This window comes from Oculina patagonica, chromosome 10 (genome assembly GCF_052425735.1).
Source record: "Oculina patagonica isolate OP01 chromosome 10, crgOcupat, whole genome shotgun sequence".
NCBI lineage: Eukaryota > Metazoa > Cnidaria > Anthozoa > Scleractinia > Oculinidae > Oculina > Oculina patagonica.
The window spans coordinates 9,016,527-9,029,592 of NC_135767.1; the positions used below are offsets into that span (position 1 = coordinate 9,016,527).

At 39.9% G+C, this 13,066-nt stretch overlaps 1 long non-coding RNA gene across 1 annotated transcript; it reads right to left on the reverse strand.

Moving 5' to 3' along the window:
• Positions 1-1,638: 1,638 nt before the first annotated feature.
• Positions 1,639-10,198, reverse strand: LOC144628144 (uncharacterized). Its single transcript, XR_013566212.1, has 3 exons — positions 10,156-10,198; positions 4,807-6,372; positions 1,639-1,800 (listed from the first exon to the last, which is right to left on the reverse strand). It is a non-coding gene; the product is annotated as an uncharacterized LOC144628144 (long non-coding RNA).
• Between the last annotated feature and the right edge of the window lie 2,868 nt (positions 10,199-13,066).

Genomic DNA, 13,066 nt, shown 5'->3' on the forward strand with positions numbered 1-13,066 from the left:
GTCGCATGGATAGAAAAGAGAAAAGAAATAGTTAATAAACAAAACAAAACAGAAACAGAGTATTAATTAAAGGCTTTAATTTGGATGTGCGGATCTGTAACTGCAATCGTTGGGTAATGTTGGTCAATTTTGTTTAGAATGTTGAACTAGCATGATGAAAATGGAAAAAGGTTTTATTTTTATTAAGAAATAAAATCGTTACTCTGGTTTAAAAAATTGTGTAAAATGTTCTGAAATTGTTAAAGTCCCAACGTTTCGGCTGAAACTTCAGCCTTCAACAGGGGAAAGTGAAAAGGAATTTGTAAAAAGGACGTTTTTATATTATGCAAATTCGAGCTAATTAAGTTCTGTCCCCCAAAGCTAAGTTTAAAAAAATCGTGCGGCAGTTGCTTGCTGTCCACGTCATCCCGATTCAGCGGATTCCTGCAAATTTTTATTTCCCACGTTTCTAGAATGCGTCTGTTACGCCCATAGGCCATATATTAAAATTCTAACTTGGCTCCGAGGCTTGGGGGAATAAAACAAAAGATATATTGCGTCGAGGTTCAGGGATGAATAAATCATTTCTTTTGTTTTATTCCCCCAAGGCTCGGAGCCAGGTTAAAATATTAATATTGCTCAAAACTTGCTCAATTGCTCAAAACTCGCTTGATCGGCTCCGTTGTACCCTTGACGTACGCTAAAATGCAGAAACATTTTTCGGCGTCCAGTGCAGTTGCTGACGATTGTTGAGATGGCCGTTTAGGTTTGCTAACATCAATCACAAAGCGCTTTAATTTGGGTAACCATTCGCCATCAGCGCCGAAGTTACATGCGTCATTTCCTTTGATCGTTGATCACTTGAAGATGGGATAGTTTTTGCACGATCGGTCAATGATTTAACATCAGCCCTCCTGTGTGTGTCCGGGTGGTGCGAGTCAAACGCCAGTTATCGTTCCGTTTGGGTAGGTTTACGATAGACTTGAGTAGAAAGTTGACCGTTGTCTTGTCGACAGACAGTGACATCAAGAAACGATATTTGTTTCTCTTTCAACCGTAACTTGGATCGATGGCTCAATATTGTTCAAATGATATTGTAGGGTTTGCACAAGGCTGGATTTAACAGCGGCACACACATCATCAACACATCGTTTCAAAAAACACGGTGGTACAAGGTAGGTGATAACATTCGTTTCTCAAGGTCTTCCATGACCAGATTTGCCATGACAGCTGACACAGAAGAGCCCATACTAGCGGTTCCAAAGATCTGTTGGTAATGGGTGTTGTTGTACTTGACGGAAGAAATTTGTTGTTGACAAACAGAAATCTAGCAGTTCAACAATGCCATGAACAGGAATAGTAGTTCTACCCTGTAAAGTTTCATCATTAGAAAGCACATGAGTTGCAACTTGAATGGCGAGTTCCACAGAGTAACGAGTTCCACCGAGTAAACCAGAGTAACGATTTTATTTCTTAATATGAATCCACCACCTGGTTACAGGACCATTTTTAAAACCATCTCAGAGGTTTTATTTTGGTTTTAAACCATTGTTCTTCTGAGCTGGTCCCAGAGCCTTTTAAATCATCCTACAGCGTCTCCCGAATTTGTTTTTCTGTGCTATATTCACCTTCACCTGTCCCCTGGCGCCAAGTTAGTTCAGAGAAAAAGTGGAAGTAATTCCCCACAGAGAACGCAGTCTCTTTTAATCCAAACGATCATAGAAACCAGAACTCATTTATACTAGCGAAGCTTCCGAGCGCGCGAGCGCGCGAGCGGAGCCCCACAACTTAGCAAAATTAGCATACTATTCGCGACAGTCCCTTTCACGCTCGCTAATAAGAGATGGAGATATGCGACCGCGCTTTGGTAAGTTGGAAGCGAAAATGGAAAGGGTGAGGGAGGGTGGGAAAACAAAAAGCACGGTGGCATAGGGAGGCAAGCGCGAAAGGAAAAAACAACAGGTCTCGGCCACAACAGCCCGGATTCTTACGCGAACTGGGCCGAAATGAGATGCAGGGCTCTTATTTATACTCGCTCTTGTAAGGGACTGGCGCGAATAGCATACTATTCGCGACAGTCCCTTTCACGCTCGCTAATAAGAGATGGAGATATGCTCCCGCGCCCAGAAGTCTGCGCATAACATGGCCCAAAACCAGATGACCCAAGACATCGCCAATACTCAAACCCAAAGACCCAAAACTCAAACCAGAAAAATCCTACCCAGCAACCCATAACTGAAGACGAAAGGCTAGCAAGACACGAACCAATCTAGCTGACAAGGTCTAACTAGGTTCCAGGGCCTAAGGCTGAGCACTTTTTCACACAAACAAAGCATACAACAACTGAGGCTAGACTGCCTTCCCTTGGGCGGCAGAACTTGAAGTACTGAAAATCCAGGATAAATAAGATGGCATAGGACAAAAAGATTTAGCGCTGGAAGTACACGAGAGAACCCACCCAAGGGATGGCAGCCTGAGCATCAGTAATCCGACTAGGGCATTAGACACCCTTTCAGGCTACCATGGGAAGAAAAGGAAAAGAAAAATGACCCGGGACAGGACGTGCAGTTATCTAAGCAAAAGTTCGCTATCCCCGGCCTAAAGCCGAGCACTTTTCCACAAAGACAAATCATAAAGCAACTGAGGACAGACTGCCTTCCCTTGGGCGGCAGAACTAGAGATACAGAAAATCCAGGATAAATGTACATGGCATAGGACAAAAATATTTGGCGCTGGAAATGCACGAGAGAACCCACCCAAGGGATGGCAGCTTAAGCGTCAGTAATCCGACTAGGGCATTAGACACCCTTTCAGGCTACCATGGGAAGAAAGGAAAAGAAAAATTTCCCGGGACAATAGGGCAGTAAAATCGAAACGTGTAAAAACAGTGAACTTTGCTGTCGAGAAAACCCAAACAGGTATGCCAAAGCAAAACATGTAAAACAAGCTAAAACAATACGGTGGCGAAAAGAAAAAACAAAAGAATTTGCGAAGTGGCTGGCAAACAAAAGAAAGCTAACGATATGACACCAAATTAGATGCAAATGACGCAAAATAGAAAACATGACAGGAAAACAACAAAATAAAGCAATAATTAGGGCAATAAACGAGGGGAGACAATGGGAACCATGTAAATCCAATCCAGACTAGAAAGCTACAAAATCTTCAAGCGTGCAAACTCAAAACTTGGAAATTGGGACACTGAACTGAACTCCACCAACCTACACGCACAAAGAAACCACATTGAAAAAAACTCACGCAATGAAATTAAAAAATGGGCGCCTAGGGAATAGCACTACCCAAACACGATATTTGAAAGGCAAAGTATGCATAACAAAACATCAAAAAGCAAGACAGCCAAATAAAAGCACTTTACAAAACCAGTTGTTTGTGAGGCAAACAACACGAAACATAAGTTTCACCGGAAGGAACGAAACAAACCAGTGTACAAATTAAAGGGAAGCTAAAGGAGTGGAAAGCACTATGCAAACCCGAAGTTTGCACTGCAAAGTACGCAACAAAAAACCTCACAGTTACAAGTACAAATAAAGCATAAAAGCGTACAATTCCACGGGGGCCAAGGAAAGCACAGCACAAACCCGGTGTTTACGAGGCGAAGCACACTAACATAACAAATATTCGTGTGTAAAAGGAAAGCACTGCACAAACCCGATGTTTGTGAGGCGAAGCACACTAACATAACAAATATTCGTGTGCAAAAGGAAAGCACTGTACAAACCCGATGTTTGCGAGGCAAAGCACACCAACAAAACAAATAAACTTGTGCAAAAGGGACCGAAGCACTGCACAAACCTAATGTTTGCGAGGCGAAGCACACCAACATAACAGATAAACGTGTGCAAAAATGAAGGAAAGCACTGCACAAACCCGATGTTTGCGAGGCGAAGCACACTAACAACAAATAAACGTGTGCAAAAGGAAAGCACTGCACAAACCCGATGTTTGCGAGGCGAAGCACACTAACATAACAAAATAAACGTGTGCAAAAGGAAAGCACTGCACAAACCCAATGTTTGCGAGGCGAAGCACACCAACATAACAGATAAACGTGTGCAAAAATGAAGGAAAGCACTGCACAAACCCGATGTTTGCGAGGCGAAGCACACTAACAACAAATAAACGTGTGCAAAAGGAAAGCACTGCACAAACCCGATGTTTGGGAGGCGAAGCACACTAACATAACAAAATAAACGTGTGCAAAAGGAAAGCACTGCACAAACCCGATGTTTGCGAGGCGAAGCACACTAACATAACAAAATAAACGTGTGCAAAAGGAAAGCACTGCACAAACCCGATGTTTGCGAGGCAAAGCACACTGACATAACAAATAAACCAAATAAACGTGTACAAAATGTGTTGGGAGCCGACCGACGGGAAAAGCACTTCACAAACCCGGAGTTTGCGAGGCGAAGCACGCATAAAATAAACATTCACAACAGTGCAAGCGTGCAAACTTTAAGCGAGGGAACCGAGGAAAAAGCGCTGCACAAACGAGAGCTAACTAGGGAACACGTGGTATTAAAAACAAGCCAGTAAATGACGAAAACAGATAAATACACGACGCTACTTTACCAGATAGTGCCGGACTTGGGACTGGATAGCTGCAGAAGTGTAAAGGCGTCGAAGAAATGCTTAAGCTTGAAAGACAGCGGCCAAAACGGAGTTTAACATTTGCTTTTACAACACATCAGGTAACAGAAGCGAAGGATTCTTACGCGAACTGGGCCGAAATGAGATGCAGGACTCTTATTTATACTCGCTCTTGTAAGGGACTGGCGCGAATAGTAAAACCATCGAGCCGAAAACGTTTGGTCGTCATGCGACTGTTCGTCCACCTACCGTCCGTACGCACGGATTAGTCCCGAGGACGAGTTGTCTTACACGAGTACCAGTATTGGCAAAAACATGGAGGCTATATACTCCAGTTCTAGACAATTCGATAAAACCAAACGTAAGGTAAATCTTGCTCCAATTACATGTATTGGAGGAGCCAGAAGGCTCATCACTACCCGCGCTTGAGTCCGGTTTTGTACTAAGAGTATTGCTTTTCTACCTAGAGAGATGATAGTCCACCTTTGGTTACACCCATCCCTTCCCCCAGATTTTGCTAAGTGGTACTACAATTCGCTGGCACTAACTTGTACTTACTAACTCAGTTGTTTGAAAGCGGATTACAGTCAAATAACAATATTGGATATTCTTTTGCGCGGAAGTTTGCAATGTCCTGATCGATACTGCTAGTTTGTTTAAAGCAACTTGCAACTTCAATTCGAATTTGCTAGACCAAGTTGCTAAGTTCCGTTTGAGTTTTGACAAGTTCCGGTTTTTAAGTTTTTTTTTTTATAAAACGAAATACCTTGTTAATACCACCTTTGTGTCCAAGAGGAAAAAAATAATTGCTCTATGGTCAAATGTTTATCAACAGACTGCGAGAAATAAGCGACTGGAAAAGTACAAATTACCAAACTGTGAACTGGGCTCTAAAATTGCAAATTTCAACTTGCAGAGCAAACTTGAATATTGAAGCGCGATTCCCACTTTGGCGATTGGAGCTCAGCCTGTCGCTCTCGCAGCCTATTAATAAACACTCGACTATAGCGCATTTATTTTCTCCCTGTATGGTACAGAAGTGGAATTACTTCATTTGATACGTAGCAACATAAAACCGGAACTTTTCAAAACTCAAACGGAACTTGGCAACTTGAGCGAGCAAATTTGAGATGAAAGTTATTTCCAGAAAACTGTCAATCAATATTGCAACATTGCGCCTCAACATTGCAAAGTTCCAAGCAAAAGAACACCCGGTTCGACTCTAACGCTAATCTGGGATTGAAAGCTAACTTGGATTTTGAGTCTTCTTGTTTAGAAATGGATACCGTTTGTAACTTTATGTTGAAGGTGGCATAACAGTCAAAGAAACGAAGAATCACAGCGAATAGAAATCGTTGTTGACAACTCGGAAAACTAAATTCGAAGTTTACGACAATCCTGGGTTAAATGTATTCTGCTTCGGAGCAAGTGTACTCTGATAAGGCCTTTCTGAGTACATGTGTGAGTGGAAAGAGGCACTGTGGCAGTAAAGTTTCTTGCCCTAGAACTCAACACAACGGCTGCGACCTGAACCAGGACCCGGACCTAGCCCTCGCGATAGGAATCCACTCATAAAGGTGATGTGATGTGTGACCACACTGATCTAACCACATTCTTTATGCAGTAGCTAATAAGTGTTATGTTTAAAAGCTGTTAGCGTTTTCTAATGATGTGCGAGATATCTGCGACTTTAAGACCATAAAAATAACAAATGAGCAGTGCGTTCATCACGAAAGCATTTAAAAGTAAAAAATAAAATTGTAAAACTTAAGCACTTACTTGCTGATTGTTTCCAAATAATCCACACGAAAATACGAAAGAAAAAAAGAGAAGTGGTATTAGTTTTAAATGCATTCATGGTTGTGAAATGAAAATATGGAACGTAATCGCTTTTTGAGAAAGCTTTTTTCCCCTTTATTTCTTTTTGCTATCACTCTTCAAAGTTACGTATACACATTCTTTAACTTCGTTTACCAATTTACCGCGCACTGCTATACAGCGTGTTCAAACCTGGATTACTGGCTAATTCAGTGTATTGGGCCAAGCGGCTTGAAGGTAAAAAGGTACAACTTTCAGGCGGATTTCTCCGTTTAGTACCCCACTGCTGGGGGGAGAGGGGTCTCAAACGCTTTGAATTCAGTAAGTTTGTTGGGAAGAGAGGGGTCTCAAACGCTTTGAATTCAGTAAGTTTTTACTCCATTTAACCTTGCATATAATTCACCTTTGCGTACAACTTTGTCACGAAATTTGTAGTATCTCATTGCATAAAGGACAAAGATTCGATAAATGATCATTGACGGCACAATTTCACTAAACAGTTACATCGGTAAGTGATCAATCAGCCACAAAAATGGTTGTCTTCCATAACCTATGACTAATCACTTGGTTACTCATTGATTACTCTTTTATCACTCATTGGTGCCATTATTGTCAATTAGTTTTGCCTGGTATCAGAAGCTTCGAACATTGTACTACATTATTTAAAAGGATATCCGCGACGTCTGATGGGATGATGATGATTATTATTATTATTATTTTTATTACTTTTGTTTAGGTGTAATTGAGTATTTTCGATAAAGATGTCTTAATTGTTTTGGTTTCATAATAAATTTCCACAGGGTTGGGTTATAAACACGGGGTTAGTTGATATCACTATTCTGTCCACTACTAATGAAAAAACATTCTCCCATAAATTCGGAAAGAAGGTAGTTCATGAGTCTAACTGAAATGACAAACTTAAAACTCAGAGATTTGGAAATATTGGCTTATATATAATTACTCTTGTTTTATGAGTTGAAATACAACAATTTTCTGTTCTTTATATTAACGGCGTTAAGGTTTTGAATACTGTCTAACATGTTGTGCTATCCGTAAACCTCTTTTCAAACGTAAGCGACAAAGGTGACGAATGGGCTCATTTAAAAAGTGTTATCGTGCAATATATGAAAAGGAGTTGTACGGTAGCAATTAGAACTTTCTCCACGCACTGCTTTGAGGATTGAGCAGGGGAGTAATGTACTGTGATAAATAAATTATTCCATTACGTAAATAATTAAATCATTTAATCAATAAATAATTGAAAAACACTTACGAAAGGCTGATTTTTTCGTTAAAATTTGACATGGATGGAAAGAAAGAAAAACAATTCATTAGTAAGACATAAATAATACTGCATTTTTTCTATCATATGTTCTCTCCTTTTTAATCACATCTGTCGTATCAGGTAAATTTACTGATTTCTGATTGGTTTCTGACAAAGGTCTAAAGGAAGGCATTTTTGTTTGTTTCTTTGTTTTTTGCTGGGTCGTCGAGAACAAATTTATTATGTATTTCACCCGATAACGTACTGGGATTCCAAATATTAATTTCCTCTTTGATTCTAGAAGATTACCCCAAGGTGTTGAAAAATTGCCAAAGATCACTCCGAGACACCGAAGATGACTCAAGGACTTCCGAAGAAAGTTGAACGATTTCCGAAAGTCAGCAATTATATACAAATTTTGGCATAGTTACCTTAAAATTGTCGAAAACCACGCATGGCTATGGTTGAGTGGTTTAAAAAATTACGTGAGATGTTTTTGAGTGCATAGTTACCAAATTTTCTGGTGCTCTTCCGACTTCTCTATGGGGTGGGGGTGGGCGTGGGGATGGACTTGTTAATATGCTATGCCTTCAATTATCAGCGGGTGATGTTCACACTAATTTTCATATCTACAGATTTTGTGGTGCGTCATTGGCTGAAACCGTCCTTTTTTATTAATGCTTTTAACAAGTTTGAAATTATAACCACGAAACCAAAACACATGGTATGATTCTAGAAATTTATATTTACTAATAACTTCGTTTGTTATTAGTAACAACAATGACTTCATCTTGGATCCGCCATTTTGAATTTATTTAAATTTATTTACTTCTTTTAATATCCTAAGTAGACTGTAAAAGCTACACGCATGTAGTTACTTATGAAAGAATACTTGGCCATACATACATAGGGTTATATAGAATACTTCATGAAAAGTGCGCGCGTACGGTTGTATTTACGCACGAGTTAGTGAAGTATCAGAGATCGAACGAGCGAGCGTAGCGAACGAGTGAGATTTCTGATACAAACCAACGAGTGCTTGAATACCGTACAAAGCACTTTCTATGTGGTATTGTGTTTATTATATACATACTGAGTTGCCATTGAAGTCATTGAACAACAATTCAGTCGAAGATACTCCAATAGTCCAAGCAAGTTATTTTCGTAAACAGCATAAAGCACTTGAAAATCTTCGTCGGTCAACGGCATGTCCAGCAGCTTTGTATTTGCTTTCACGGCCTTCTTTTTTTTCCGGTTCTTTTTGTTTTGATTGTTCAAGTCGACTGAAGCTAACGGAGTGGATAACCTGCGAGATACTTAACCACTTCTTCTGAAGCTGTTGTGGACTTTCGCTCGTCGTTTTTTTTTTTACTTGTCAAAAATATTAAAGCTTAATAATTCAACAGTTTCAAGGCCCGCTTTGCTTTTTTTCTTTCGTGTTCTTGTTCTGCTGAATTTCGACGTATTCTTCTGCCGGAGAACCGTGGGCTTTTCACTTAGGTTTTTCTTAGGAATACCGAAAAGTTTCAAGGTAAACGTTGGAATTACGTACTATTGTAAAAAAAAAAGCTTTTTAGCTACGCCAAGAGATGGCTTGTGTGGGAAACGCCGCTAATCAGCCTTAAATGAAAACTTCAAATTGATACGTCTCACACGTCAAAAAACATGATACGCGGCTTCTGATTGGAAGTATCATTTTTCTTACACGTGAGAAAAGCTATAGGCGCCATTTTATTGGGTTACATCGGTTAGCGAACGAAAATTATTTGTGGCCTTTCAGTGAGTAAATCTCAGTACGTTTATAATAAAGTAGCTTATTACATGAAGAAAAAAATGTCCGTTATAGCAGGGTTTCCTCCCCCGCCCCTTCCGAGCCAGCTTTTCATTTACGATTAAAGTTTTTATTACTGACTAAGCCAAATATTGCCTCGCTTGATGTTAGAACAGGCGGTAATTGTCATATAATTTATATAAAGAAAAGCGTTGGGTCGCCCCAGGGTTGCCCTTCCTCCGAAGCCAAAGACACCCCGCCCAGGGAAAGATGCCCACCAATCCAACTTTTCTTGTAAACGTATCGTATTTCTTGATTTTTTCTTGTGAACGGTCCAATACTATTTATGGAAAAAATTATCACGGAAACCTTAGCCTGTTCCAGGAGTTTGATTAGTTGGGGAGCAGCGCAAAGAACGGCTAGTGATAAGACAGGATTATAAGAATAAACCGCATAATAATAAACCACTCGCCATTTTTTTCACTCGCCGTTCTTCGCGCTAATCCGGTTTATCGCGCATTCTGTTACCATTGTACTAATCGGAGAATTTGCCGGTGTACATGAGAACTGTCCTTTAGTGATCAGCGTGATTATTCTCTTGACCAGGACAGCCTGAGTTGATAGACATTGAATGTTAATCACTATCAGGCTGAATAGGTAAGCTTGTATAATTAAACTACAACACATAGATAAAAGAAGAAATAAACAAAACACTTACAGCAGCTCATTTCATCCGAATTATCACCACAGTGATCACCCCGGAAACAGCGATACAATCCGTTTATACACTTTCCATTTGTGCATTTAAATTCATACGCTTCGCACGTTCCTAGCGAAGAAGTGAGCAATCAGTTATTTGCAGATGGATGTACCAATTAAATATACACCACTAGCCACCGACACTAAGGGAAATAATTGTTTTATTATATACTAAATCAGTAGGATAAAACTGATCTCTCAGAAGACTGATAAAACCTGAAGTCTTTTACAAAGTGCATTCGTGCGCAAAATGTGCAACAGCACAAGAAAAGTCATCTGCTGATCAACAAGAGAAATCGAAACATGTCTCTTGCGTTTAGTGAAAATAGAGAGGAAGAAATTTAGGCCTTCCAAAGTTTTATCTGTCCGCAATAAATTGAAAGGAAGAAACAAACTGCTAAAACGCCAGGCTGTGCTGTTTGCTCTAATTTATGTGGCTGGACTGAGGATCGATTTCAACGAGCTCTGACCGTAAAGCCTTGCTGCGATCACTCCCTTTATTCAAGGTATGTTGGTGTGCAGTAGGAAAATTTGGCCACTTTTACTCATGGTTTTATAGAAATTTCCGATGGATTTATTGGACACGTTCAATTGGCTGTCTCCAGCAACAGAAAATGGCTTGTACAGCGGAGGACTTCTCAAGTGACGATCCAAAGCAGCCCAAATTGCGGTAAGCGACTTTTTGTTCTAGAAACTGCTGTTGCGTTTTTTGACGGCTTCGCTGATAACTTTTCGATTTAAAAACGTTCAAACGGTGCCTGTATACGCTTCCAAGCCAAATTTTGTCGCTTTCTTCTTCAGTCAGATACCTCACGGCAGCAAACCAGGTAGCCATTTTGCCTACAACTCTCGAGAGCTGGGAGGTGGATAGCACAAACTATCCCGAATTTGAGTAGCCAATCCATGAGAGCGCGATATCTGGCCGTCGCAAGTTTCAGCGATCTTAGATGCCTTAAGCTCACGTAAAGCCAAGCTTTCGCTTTCGATCTAGTAAACAGTTTGAAAGTAGAAAGAGATAATAGTCAATTGAAAATAAATCCTTAAGCAAATCAAAAGTGTCCCACAGAGAAGCTAGTGTTTGCCGATAAACAAGCGGAATTCATAAGACACATAGAAACACTGGAAATGCGAAACGCGAAGGAAAAAAATTTGACCGCAGATTATCGGTATGTTTGACTTTGGTTTGATAAAATAGAAAAAAATATATGTCGATCAATCTTGAGGCTTAAACGGGTGAAGTTATCACGAAAATGTGTTATTTTTAGGAGTTGGAGGAAGTCTTAGTTCAAAAGCACCTAAATACGTCCCTCAGGTTCAATGCCTCAAGGCAGCGCTTATGCAGTGAGTAGGGAGATTGTTAAGCTGTATAAATTATTACGATATATGTAAAGAAAAAACAAATAAAACACTTACGACCCGCTGATTTGTCCAATTGAATACATGAAAAAGATAAGAAAAGATGAAAAACAAAAAACAATTAGCAATAACAATAAAAAATTGAAGCAACTAAAATGTGTCTCTGAATGATGTTAACTTCTGCTCTGTACTTTCATAAGTTAGCTGAGGCCAAGTTAGGGGGTTTTTTTTAGCTAGAGAAATGCATTAGCACTGATTAGTTACGTGTACACCCATACCAGGTGAATTTAGCAACTTTTCATGTCAAAAACTTTCCGCCCAAACAAGACCTTTGCACCATTTGCGTTTAATTTAATGACTCTTTAATCAACATTAATTTTCGTAGTCGTAATCGTGAGTACAAATTTTCAAGTAATGCAAACGACTGGGTCAGTGCCATATCCAAAGCACCGCTTCCATTCATACTGAATTACGTGCAGGTTACTAATGATCATTAGGGAGGATAGCAGGTTTCCACAACTTGTGAAGGTGGGGATAGATTTACAAAAGCAGGGAAATTCATTAAAATTCAAAACTAAGCCATACGAATAAACAACTTTCGACATTTTTAAGACGTCATTTTCAAGTTAAAATGCTAATACACACTTGTTTGAGTATATTTTGAACATCACAACCAAAGCTGCAGTACTATTTGATAGACGCCAAAACTAAACTGGGTCAGCTGTCCTATGAAGTCGTTTGATATGAAAAATGAAAAAATGGCCCAGTGGGAATAAACAAGCTATGAAATGGTTTTTAAAGGATAAGAGTTTGCCCTGCTATCCCCCACCCCACCCACACTGTCCCCGGAAAAGTACAAACACGTTTTCATAGTTTATTCTTTAATCCTACTTCAAAATTAAATTAATGAAAATTTCATGTGCCTTGTAGGTTACTTTAGTTAAGTTTAAACGAAGCTTTTGGTTCTAAAGCCGTGTCAACTCACTGCATACTCTTTTTTATCCAAATTTTCTTGCTCTACTTAGACCTACCCGGCTCCGCCCCCCACCCGGAGGCAAGGCACTAAGCACATAGACCTACCATGATAGATTTTGGTTTTCAATCAGTTTCCTCGATGTCTCAATGTAACCGTATCAGTAGCCTGTTTCAGGCTCTCGGTAGTTGAAACAGGCTACCGTATCGGCCACTCTTCTCTCTTTAGAATTACACTCTTCATTTCTAACTTTATGTCGTTGACTAAATTGTTTAACCTTAACTTTAGCCACCGCCTGTTTCGCATTTATCCTCTCTCGATTTGACAATGGAAACCAAGCCCAGTTCTGTATAAGAAATTCATGGCTGTTGTATCGCCTGTCATGAAAGCTATCCAGTGAAGAGTAGTGCCTTTCAGTGATTTCAGCCGATTTGCAGTTACATGTACCAGCGATGAATTTGCACCTTGGCTTTCGATTATCCAAAAAGTCGGTTTGTGAAACATCATTGTAGATGTATGTATTGCCCTAGCTTGT